This window comes from Crinia signifera, chromosome 6 (genome assembly GCF_055691185.1).
Source record: "Crinia signifera chromosome 6, ASM5569118v1, whole genome shotgun sequence".
NCBI classification, from domain to species: domain Eukaryota; kingdom Metazoa; phylum Chordata; class Amphibia; order Anura; family Myobatrachidae; genus Crinia; species Crinia signifera.
Genome location: NC_139222.1, coordinates 170291665 through 170301796, shown reverse-complemented (window position 1 = coordinate 170301796; position 10132 = coordinate 170291665).

Below are 10132 nucleotides of genomic sequence, written 5' to 3'. Positions count from 1 at the left end.
AAATAACTATTAAATGGATGAGCTGTCAGATCTTTCATATAAGGCACCTTTTCTTTGTAGATTTGTTTCTTACTGATCATCCTTTAAAGAACCAATATCCAGCAGGGTAGTCCTGTCCCACCTTCCTAGCCTCAGGCCCCATCACTCATGCTCTACCATGCTGTGTGCATGCGCACAGTGTCTATTCGCAGTAGAAAGGGATTGTTGGCATGACCAGCAGTTGCCAAAACAATATACATGCTCACACAATGATGAAAATGGGAGGCATAGGTGTGATTGTGGCATTTCCTGTGAAGCCTTGACCCCTAGACATTAGGCAATGCCTCATAAACCTGTCTCTCTACCAACTTGAACAAAGTTGTGAGGTATAGAGCACTACTGTCATTTTTCTCAGGGTAATTATTTTTTTTATATAGCAAATTGGTTTTGCTTGGGCTCCCAACATCAAAGGGAAACTAATTGTCAAAAAATATACTTCTTTTGAGAATGTTATGTTCATTTTGTGACTGATGTGGCTTTTTTCTAGAAACACAGGGATTCAATTTATTGAAAGTGAAAGTTGTCTTGCCAATATCAGGACAGCTGGGAGATAAGACTGGAAGTATCCATTAGCCCAAGGCAAAAAAAAGCAGATGGCGGCACTCATTCTTATCTGCTGTGACTTATGCTCCTCATTGTGTCCTTCTCCAGAAGGGACACAATGCTCTGTTTCTGGACTCTCCTCTTCTTTTATGTTTACCATCACCTGTAGTGAAATGCCTTTCTTATCAGTTAACCTGTTTAAAATAGGTAATGGCAATCATTAATTGAGAGGGAAGTCCAGAAATAGAGCATTTTGTCCCTCCTGGAATGGGTCATGTTGGAAGGTATGGAACATGGATGTTCCCACTGTGCAGTACCCTTACTTCCTGACTGTAGGCAGCGATTACCAGCAGAAGGTCCATCAGGTCCAAAAGCAGAGTCTGGACACTAAACTACCCACAGGAGATAAGAGATACTAATTAGTGCAACCAATGAGATTGGTTTCCTCCTGATACAATCCAATTCTGTGGAAATTGAATGGGGGGGGGGGGTATACAAAGTATGCCTAGGAGAGAATTTTGGATATATATATGACTGACTAATACTTTCAGTATCTGCCATAGTGCCCAGAAGAGATAATGAATGAATGAATGAATGAATGAATGAATGAATGAATGAATGAATGCATGACAGAGGATATCAGAAGCGAGGTCAAAAGGAAAAGAGGGGTTACTAGTTTAAACTTTGACTCCATAAATAATGAAATAATGTCATCTTTTTATACAAATCCATGCAGTTTGTGCTTCTATGTTATTAATACAACGTTTGTGACTGTGTCTCCAGCATCCATGACAGGCAGCACATGTGAAATGGAGCTCACCGAGACTTATGTTCAGAGACTACAGACTGCCTTGCTTTAGCGTATTCAGAAAGATATACAGAGACTGTCAGGGGTGGGGAGACTGGGTGTGGAGTGGGGTAAGTAGAGAATGGTGATAGATATGCCAGCGCTGGCTGTGAGCAATAATTTTAGACAGTTCTCTAATTAACTCTAATAATATAAAATGTAAAAAACAATATAATCTAACTAAGACAATGCAAACCAAATACTTTGTCACATGTGTGACATCGTTGGTGGTATATTCAATAAAGAATTTGGTGAAATTAGTCACTTACTGATAAAAGCTGGATAAAAATGTTGATAAGATCTTCATATATTTTGAAGAGTATTGAAGAAGTGAATGGAGTTCCTTTGTTAATCGTGGAGAGGATAATTATTCAATTCAATATCTCTGTATAAGATGAAGTATCCTGATGGTTGCCCATTGCAACTTCATATATGAAGTCTAATTCCCATCTTAGTAAATTTTCCCTTTAGTGTCACACACCAGGGCCTTAGCCTCTATTTCCATGTCCAACCATGCTGTCTCCCTGTGATCTGCCCATCCCCATGTCATTGGTGTAGCTAGGTGCCACGGTACCCGGAGCAAGGGCATGTTTCGAGCCCCCCCCCCAATTTGTAGTAGGTGAGGCTCCTGCACAGTGAAAACTGGGCATAGCCCAACATTATACCACACACCGTAATGCCCATTGCACATTTTAGCAAACTTTAAAATACCAATTACACATACAGTACATGTAAAGCCACATGCCATAATGCCAATTACACATAAGGCCACACGATGCCCATTGCATACTATATAACACACTGCAATGACCATCACATACTATATAACACACCATAATGCCCATCGCATACTATATAACACACCGTAATGCCCATTGCATACTATATAACACGCCGTAATGCCCATTACATACTATATAACACACCGTAATGCCCATTACATACTATATAACAAACCGTAATGCCCATTACACATTTGACACATAATTGCCACTTACCTACATGCTCAATGCCAGGGGATTCATGCTCGATGCCAAGGGGGACTGAAATTGCTCGTTGCCAAGGGGGACAGAACTGTGCAGCAGCCCGCTCCCGGGTCCCGGCCGCCAGCTCCCCTGCCCCCAGCTCCCCCGCCCGCTCTCAGTGCCGGCAACAGAAATCATGGGGCCCCTCCCCTGATATCTGCGGGGCCCCCTCCCCATCAAGCATAGTAGTGGTGTGGAGCAGGGAATGAGTAATAGTGCGGAGCAGGGAGGGAGGATAGGAGTAATAGTGTGGAGCAGGGAGGGTGGGAGTGATAGTGTGGAGCAGGGAGGGAGCGTGGGAGTGATAGTGCGGAGCAGGAAGGGAGGGTGGGTGTAGTAGTGTGGAGTGAGGATGGGAGGGAGTAGTGTGGAACAGGGAGGGAGTAGTGTGGAACAGGGAGGTAGGGTGGGAGGAGTAGTGTGGAGCAGTAGTGTGGAGTGAGGGTGGGAGGGAGTAGTGTGGAACAGCGAGGGAGTAGTGTGGAACAGGAAGGGAGGATGGGAGTAGTAGTGTGGAGCAGGGAGGGAGGGTGGGAGCACTCCTTACTTAGCCAGCCGCCGGGGAGTCGTGCCCCCCCCCCACCCGAGCTAATAGATGCAGCGTGCGGTCGGAACCCCCCCCAGAAGCAGTGGTGCACTCCGCACGCACCCCCCGTCGCCGGGCCTGCCCGCTCCCGGCTCCCCACTGTGTACGGGAGAGGTGCTGCTATTTTAAATTTACATCTTCCGCTGGACCGCGCTAGCCAATAGGCACCAGTTGATTGGCTGCTGGACCGCAAGCACATATTGGCTAGTGGTCCAGCGGGAGATGTGAATTTTATAGCAGCACGTCTCCCAGACACAGCGGGGAGCCGGGAGCGGGCGGTGGAGTGGGCAGACGAGCGTGCAGGGGAGCGGGCAAGCTGGCGGTGCCGGCATGGCACCGGCGCCCTGATATCTTCCGGAGCTTGTGCTCCACCGGCTCCTCACTCGCTATGCCCCTGCCTCTAGCCATCTGCAACATACCTGCGCAATGAATCCTTAGATGTGAATAAACTGTCTGGCTGTATGGGCACAGCCATATTGGATTCTGTCTTGTGATCTCTCAATCCTACCAGTTCTCAGCAACCATGCTCACACGAATAGTTCAGTCTATGGTCTCTGACCAGCACCCCATATAAAAAAAAGAAGAGAAAGAAGACTCTTTTTTTCTGGGGCATGCTTAAGACAAAAAAGTTTGAGTAAGATAAATCTTTATTGGTAAGCATTACAAATAAGAGGAAGAACAAAAATAAGAGTGTTTGTGTGTGTGTGGGGGGGGGGGGGGGGCACAGAAAAGGTAGTGAAAAGATCTTGTGTGTAAAAATACAGATATATATCACAATGCTGTCATTGGCAGGTATTCAATGAGATTTTTCTCCATGTGCAGGGAATCCTGTTTCGAATTCACTGCACAGTCACCGGGTTCTGGAGGGCTGGAGCATTCGCTGCCATCCCCCCTCTCACCCTATTCAACGCCGAAAGGGCTCGCTGCCCCTGATGGCGATTTTTAACCCCTTCGGTGAATGCCGCAGGGAGCTGGGGGATGGTGCAAGGAAGGAAGAGGAGAGAAAGAGGCGGAGAAAGAGGGCTCCTGGGGACACAGGCAACAGAAGCTGCCCCCCCCCCCCGGGAGAGCTGGCAGGGGAAGCAGTGGAGGGAGCCGCTGCACTGGTCCCGCTCGTGCATATGTAATGAGTAGTACCAGTGTGCAGTGAATATTTAATGAGCGGCTCCCCCTGCTGACGTCATGTGTAAAAAAAAAATTTTCATTGTGGATTACAATGACATAACTAAATAATAAATCATTGTGTAAAGGTATCAGACAGCTGTAGTCAGTGTAAGTGTTTCTAGGTCTGTAGGAGACTAAGAGTACTCATAGAATGGCAGAGCTGTACCTACTGCTCACCCGTGTGGCGCAACAGTGAATGGGTGATTGAGGTTGCAGTGATCTATTACGTGAAAGTCTGTCAGTAAGGGGATCTGCTGTCGTGTTGTGGGGGGCTCCGTACCCCTGTTGGGGATACCAGTGCAGGGGGAGGTCCACCCTCCCCACAATGAGAGTCACCCAGAAAGATAGGTGGAGGTAACCACAGTAATAAAAGCTATAGGTAACCTTTAGTCCTCACTACTGATGCAATGGCATGTATTAAGAGGGGAATGGAAACTAGGGACTCAAGGGTAATTATGCCACTATATAAAGCATTGGTGAGACCTCACCTAGAGTACGGAGTACAGTTCTGGGCCCCACACTATAAAAAGGACATCATAGAATTAGAAAAAGTCCAAAGGCGAGCAACAAAGCTTATTAGGGGAATGGAGAATTTAAGCTACGGGGAGAGATTAAGCAATTTGGGACTATTTACATTAGAAAAGAGACGTTTAAGGGGGGACATGCTCAACATGTACAAGTATATCAAGGGCCAATATAAGGAACTGTCACACACCCTATTTTCTACTAGAAAGGAATCTAGGACGCGAGGGCATGAGTATAGATTAGAAGAAAAAAGATTTCATTCAGCTAGTAGAAAGAATTTCTTTACGGTCAGAACAGTCAAACTCTGGAACTCTCTTCCCAGAGAGGTGGTAACGGCTGGCTCATTAAATGCGTTCAAGGCAAAGTTGGACAAACATTTACTGGAGAAAAACATCCATGGGTACAAATAAGAAATATAATTTGTCTGTAAAATACCAGAACCTACCAAATCAGCAATGGATATCTATACCAGGTTGAACTAGATGGACGCAAGTCTTTTTTCAGCCTTACCTACTATGTAACTATGTAATGTGTCCTTGTGATTGGGGTCTAAATGCATCTAAGCATCTAAGGAATGGGTAATAAAAGCTAAGTAGCAAGATGCAGTATATGTGTGCCCTATATAAGAACCTGTTAATAAATAAGATCTGACACAGTCAATGTAAAGCAATGCCCCTAAAAGTATGCAAAAATAATTTAACTTTTCTAAAGAGGTACTTATCAGTAGTGGTGTGTAAGAGTCCAAATGCTGTGCACAGGATCAGACACCAGCTCTGCTCCTATGGGAAGCGCGTGATTAAACCAGCTCTGGTGTTCGGCCTATTGTCAGAACAGTGTGTTTCCTTGTTAAGGATAGTTCCAGATTACAATGGCATCATGCTCTTTCTGTTTCTCCCTTCTATGATCTCCTTGTATTCAGCACCATCCAAAACCAGCTCTATGTGGTTTCCAATTTTTGTGCCATCTTAAAAATCTGCATCCGGTACCTCAGTATTTGCCCCAGTACACTCTGGGCCTTATTCTAGTTCACTCTTTCTGACAAAATCCTTCTTAGATAGACAAAACCATGTGCACTGCAGGGGGGGCAGATGTAAAATGTGCAGATAGAATTAGATTTGGGTGAGTTATTTTGTTTCTGTGCAGGGTAAATACTGGCTGCTTTATTTTTACACTGCAATATAGATCTCATTTTGAAGTAAACCCACCCAAATCTAATTCTCTCTGCACAAGTAACATCTGCCCCACCTTCAGTGCACATGGTTTTGTCCATCTAAAAAGGATTTTGTCAGAAAGAGTGAACTAGAATAAGGCCCTCTGTACTTATCATCCGCTCTGGGTGTCCTGTGTATACCACCAGTATCTTCAGCTACTGTATCTGTGGAGACCATCAGTTAAAACACTATGGACGTTATTCAGGTCCGCACGTGGATGCATGCGTCCGCTGCAAACAGATTGTTCGCCGGGTGCATGCACCCAACATTGCGGCCGGAGGGCGGGGGGGGGGTGGCTGGCCGGGGGGCTCACCCATGGGAACGCCCAGCATTTCATGGGCGTTTCCATGGAAATCGCCCAGTGACATGGGCGCCAGGGGAGGGTAGCTGACATCACCGGATATCAGCTGCCCGCCCACTTCCTTCAGAATGCCCACGCACATCTAAGGTTGCTCTGAGCAATCTTAGATGTGCGTGTGCCTTCCCCATCATTCGAGGGTTGGCGACCATCGAATGATGTGGGTGTTCCCCCGCTGGCTGCAAATGGATGTTTGTGTCAAACATCCATTCGCAGCCAGTGCATGCAAACACACCCTGCGAATGGGTGGCAGTCAGGCTACCATTCACAAGGTGGGGTTTGGTGGACATGCAAGGCTGCGAATCAACCGGAATAACCAATATGTCTGGTTAGTGACAGATTTTCCTGTTCTGGGTATCTTGAGGCTGGACTTGGCTCGGAGTCTCATCGCACCTTATTCCAGTTCTGGGAATCAGGATGCAGATCCCAGGTCTACAAGACTGTGGCAAATGGCAGTCCTGGGTTCCCATTTCTACATTTCAGTTTTTGAATTCTGGGTTCAGGTCTCAGGTCTAGAGTCAGGGTAAGGTTCCTGAACTGTGCAGTTGAGTTCTGATTCGTGATTTCAGGTCCAGTACTGTTTTGAGTTTCCACTTCACAGTGGCTTCCAATTCCATGTGTCTAGGTTCAGGAGTAGAGTCTGACACAAACTGTTGTTAGTTTCCACACTTGTGGATTCCAGATTCATATCGTGGCATAGCTCCTGACTAAAGGATTCCATTAAAAACCACTAGTGTTCTCTGGTTATCCGTAGTTGCTTCATGAACAAGAAACTCATAAATACTAAATTTCATCTACGCTGCAATCAGGCTCAAGGGTCCTGAGATGGATCACCAAAACCTTCCAACCGTGACACTGAGAAAGTGGATGCCTACGCACTATCACGGTCTAAGGACGTATTATTGTAAGAACTATTGACTTATCTAGGGCACAGGCACAAGAGCAATTATCATTCTTCATTACAATGCAAAGTCAGTACGGTAGAAAAAAAAGCTTAAACTAGAGCATCCATCTTTGAAGTTGCACCTTTTCTTCCCTGTCACTGTGATGAGCTGCAGTAATGAGTGAAACTACACTGAGATAAACAATGCTCAAATACTGTAATACGATGAATGATACCTCTCAGTACCACAGCTGCTCAAATTTGGAAAACAGTTGAGGTAGATGTTTATCTGATTGAAACCAGTAAGACATTCTCTTTTTATGATCTAATAAAGTCCTCTCTGGACTGCACTCTCACTGCAGTCCCTATTATTCCTGAACTGTGGAAATATATTGAATTAAAGCAGTTAGCTGATTGGTGGTTACCAGGACAATTGTTCACCATACAGTATAAGAGGTATTATTTACAACTAAACATCAGTCGCTGATTCAGGGCCTTATTCGGACCTGTTCACTGCATCTGCAGGGGTACACCCAGCGTTTTTATGAGCACTCCCTGCTGCTGTCCCTTGTGTGAAACTCATCTAAACAGTTGCTCCTGAGGTTGATGCATATTCATGTGCAAAACCCACCCATCAGGGTGTATATCATAAATGGCATTGAGATATGTTGTTATTGATGTAATGAGGTGCGTTTTTTTTTTAGTTGTCTTTAAAAAACGTTTGTACCAAATCGCACATGTGACATTCACGTTTTTTTTTTTTTTCACTTGTGATTCTTGTCAATTTTTTTAGTAACAGAAACGAGCAAATCTTTAGTAAAGGTGCAATTTTTTAGTAATGGAAGTCTGCACTTTTTCAGTAAAAGTTAAAAAAAAACTGTGTGGGGTCCAGTCCTCCCCCCAGCATAACCAGCCCCCGGCTCTTAGAGATTGTTCTGGTTTCCCAAATATGGGAAGTCCCAAATCTGTGGTTGACTCCCCCTCCAAACATGACCATAGAGGTCTCTTTATTTTAAACATAATATACATAACTAACATACATACATTCACACAGTGGCGTAACTATAGCTCCGCAGCCCCCGCTGTGGCGGGGAGGTGCAGAGAAAGTGTGGGCACCGGCCCCGGGGGTCTTCGGGGCTATAGTTACCCGCTGCTGTCTGCCAGTACCTGCCGTCACGGACCCGTCTCTCCCGGCGCCGGCTCCTGCTGTTATAATGAAAACTGACACTTAGAAAATGGCTGCCCCCATACTACAGACAGTTTTCTGTCTGCAGTATGGGGGGGCAGCCATTTTCTAAGAGTCACTTTTCATTATAGCAGCAGGAGCCGGCGCCGGGAGAGAAGGGACCGTGAGCGCAGATGCGGCCAGGCAGGTACGGGCATGGGGGGGCGCTGAAAAATTTGCGGCAGGGGGGGGGCGCAAATTAGATAGTTACGCCACTGCATTCACACATGCATATAAATATTTATATAAGGTGCTGCATGTGTGTGTGTGTGTGTGTGTGTGTGTGAGTGTGTGTGGGGGGGCACCAATATTTATCCTGTGAGCTTACATCACTGCAAACATACATATACTCACCTTGCCACATTCCCCCACAGGTCGTCCCTACTCTCCAGTAGGGTATCCAGGGGTTAAAAAAAAATAGTTGCGCGACCCCCGGACTTGAGGAGCTGCATCTGTGTATACCAGGGGCTAATCATGCTCAGGGGAAGGGGGGGACCCCACGTAATTTAAAAAAAGAACATTTTAAAAACACTTTTGTAGACACAGAACCATACACAGATCTCACTGATATGTGTATGGTTCTGTCAAACTCATCTGCCAGAACAGGTCTATCGTTCTTGCAATTTTTGGTAGGGCCCATTTTGAAAAATTGAACCCTATTATACTTGCGAGTTTGATGTTCTCAATGAGAAAACATCTCAAATGTGGGATTTGCAGTAAACGTGCAATTTTGACCGTTGACCAAAAAAAATAGTGCATGTCTAAAAGTCGCACTCCATTACATTTGGCCCATAGTGTTCTATTTTGGATATAATTTAGAATTAATGATGATATGATTCTTATGTTAATCTGCTTTCAACATGTGACTTAGGCCCAGGGCCGGCGCCACCACTAGTCAGCTTCAGGCAATTGCCAAGGGCGTCGGCCACTGGAGGGCGGAAATCTGGAGCAGGTCCCTCCTGAATGGAGGTGAGCGCGCCAACATCTCCGCCCCCGCCCACCCCCCCCACCCCCCCCCCCCCCCCCGAGCAACTCGGCGCATCAATTGGCTTAGGCCATCTCTATCATTGTTAAGTATTGTTATATAATAGTAATATGATATATTTTAAAAATAAATGTGTTGTGATTCATAACCTCACAACACACAAAAACTCTTTTTTCTTGGCATCCAATATGTGAAATGTCTGCGATGTATTACAGTTATTTCCAGTACTTTCTTACTTTGCAAAAGAATTAGACTGGTAATTCTCAGATCATCAAAAGAAAGCTTTGATAGCACTAGCAGTAATCCCATCTGCTATCATTACAAGCAATGACTTTCCAAAGTCTCCTTAATTTCATTGCAAACTGTGAAGAGGACCTTCCTTCTCCAAGAACATTGTATGCTGAACTGTAGTTATGGAAAAACATTTACTCTAAGGTTCTCCTGTAACTACATTTAATCATATAAAGTTCTACAGCATGCTGCTAAATTGACTTAGTCCAACATAGGGCAAGATAGGGTGCGACTTTTTAGACAGCCAATGTCACATGTGCGATTTTCAGGCCGAAAATTGCACATGTTAAAGGGTGCAAAATTTTAGACAAAGTCAGAATTTTTTTTTGGGTACTCTTTACCTAGCACGGCGCCCACGATCTTGATCGTGGGCATCGTGAGGTAAAAAATCGCGTTGGTCGCGTCGTATGCGGGCTAAAGATGCCCGGACGCGACGCAACCGACGCGATG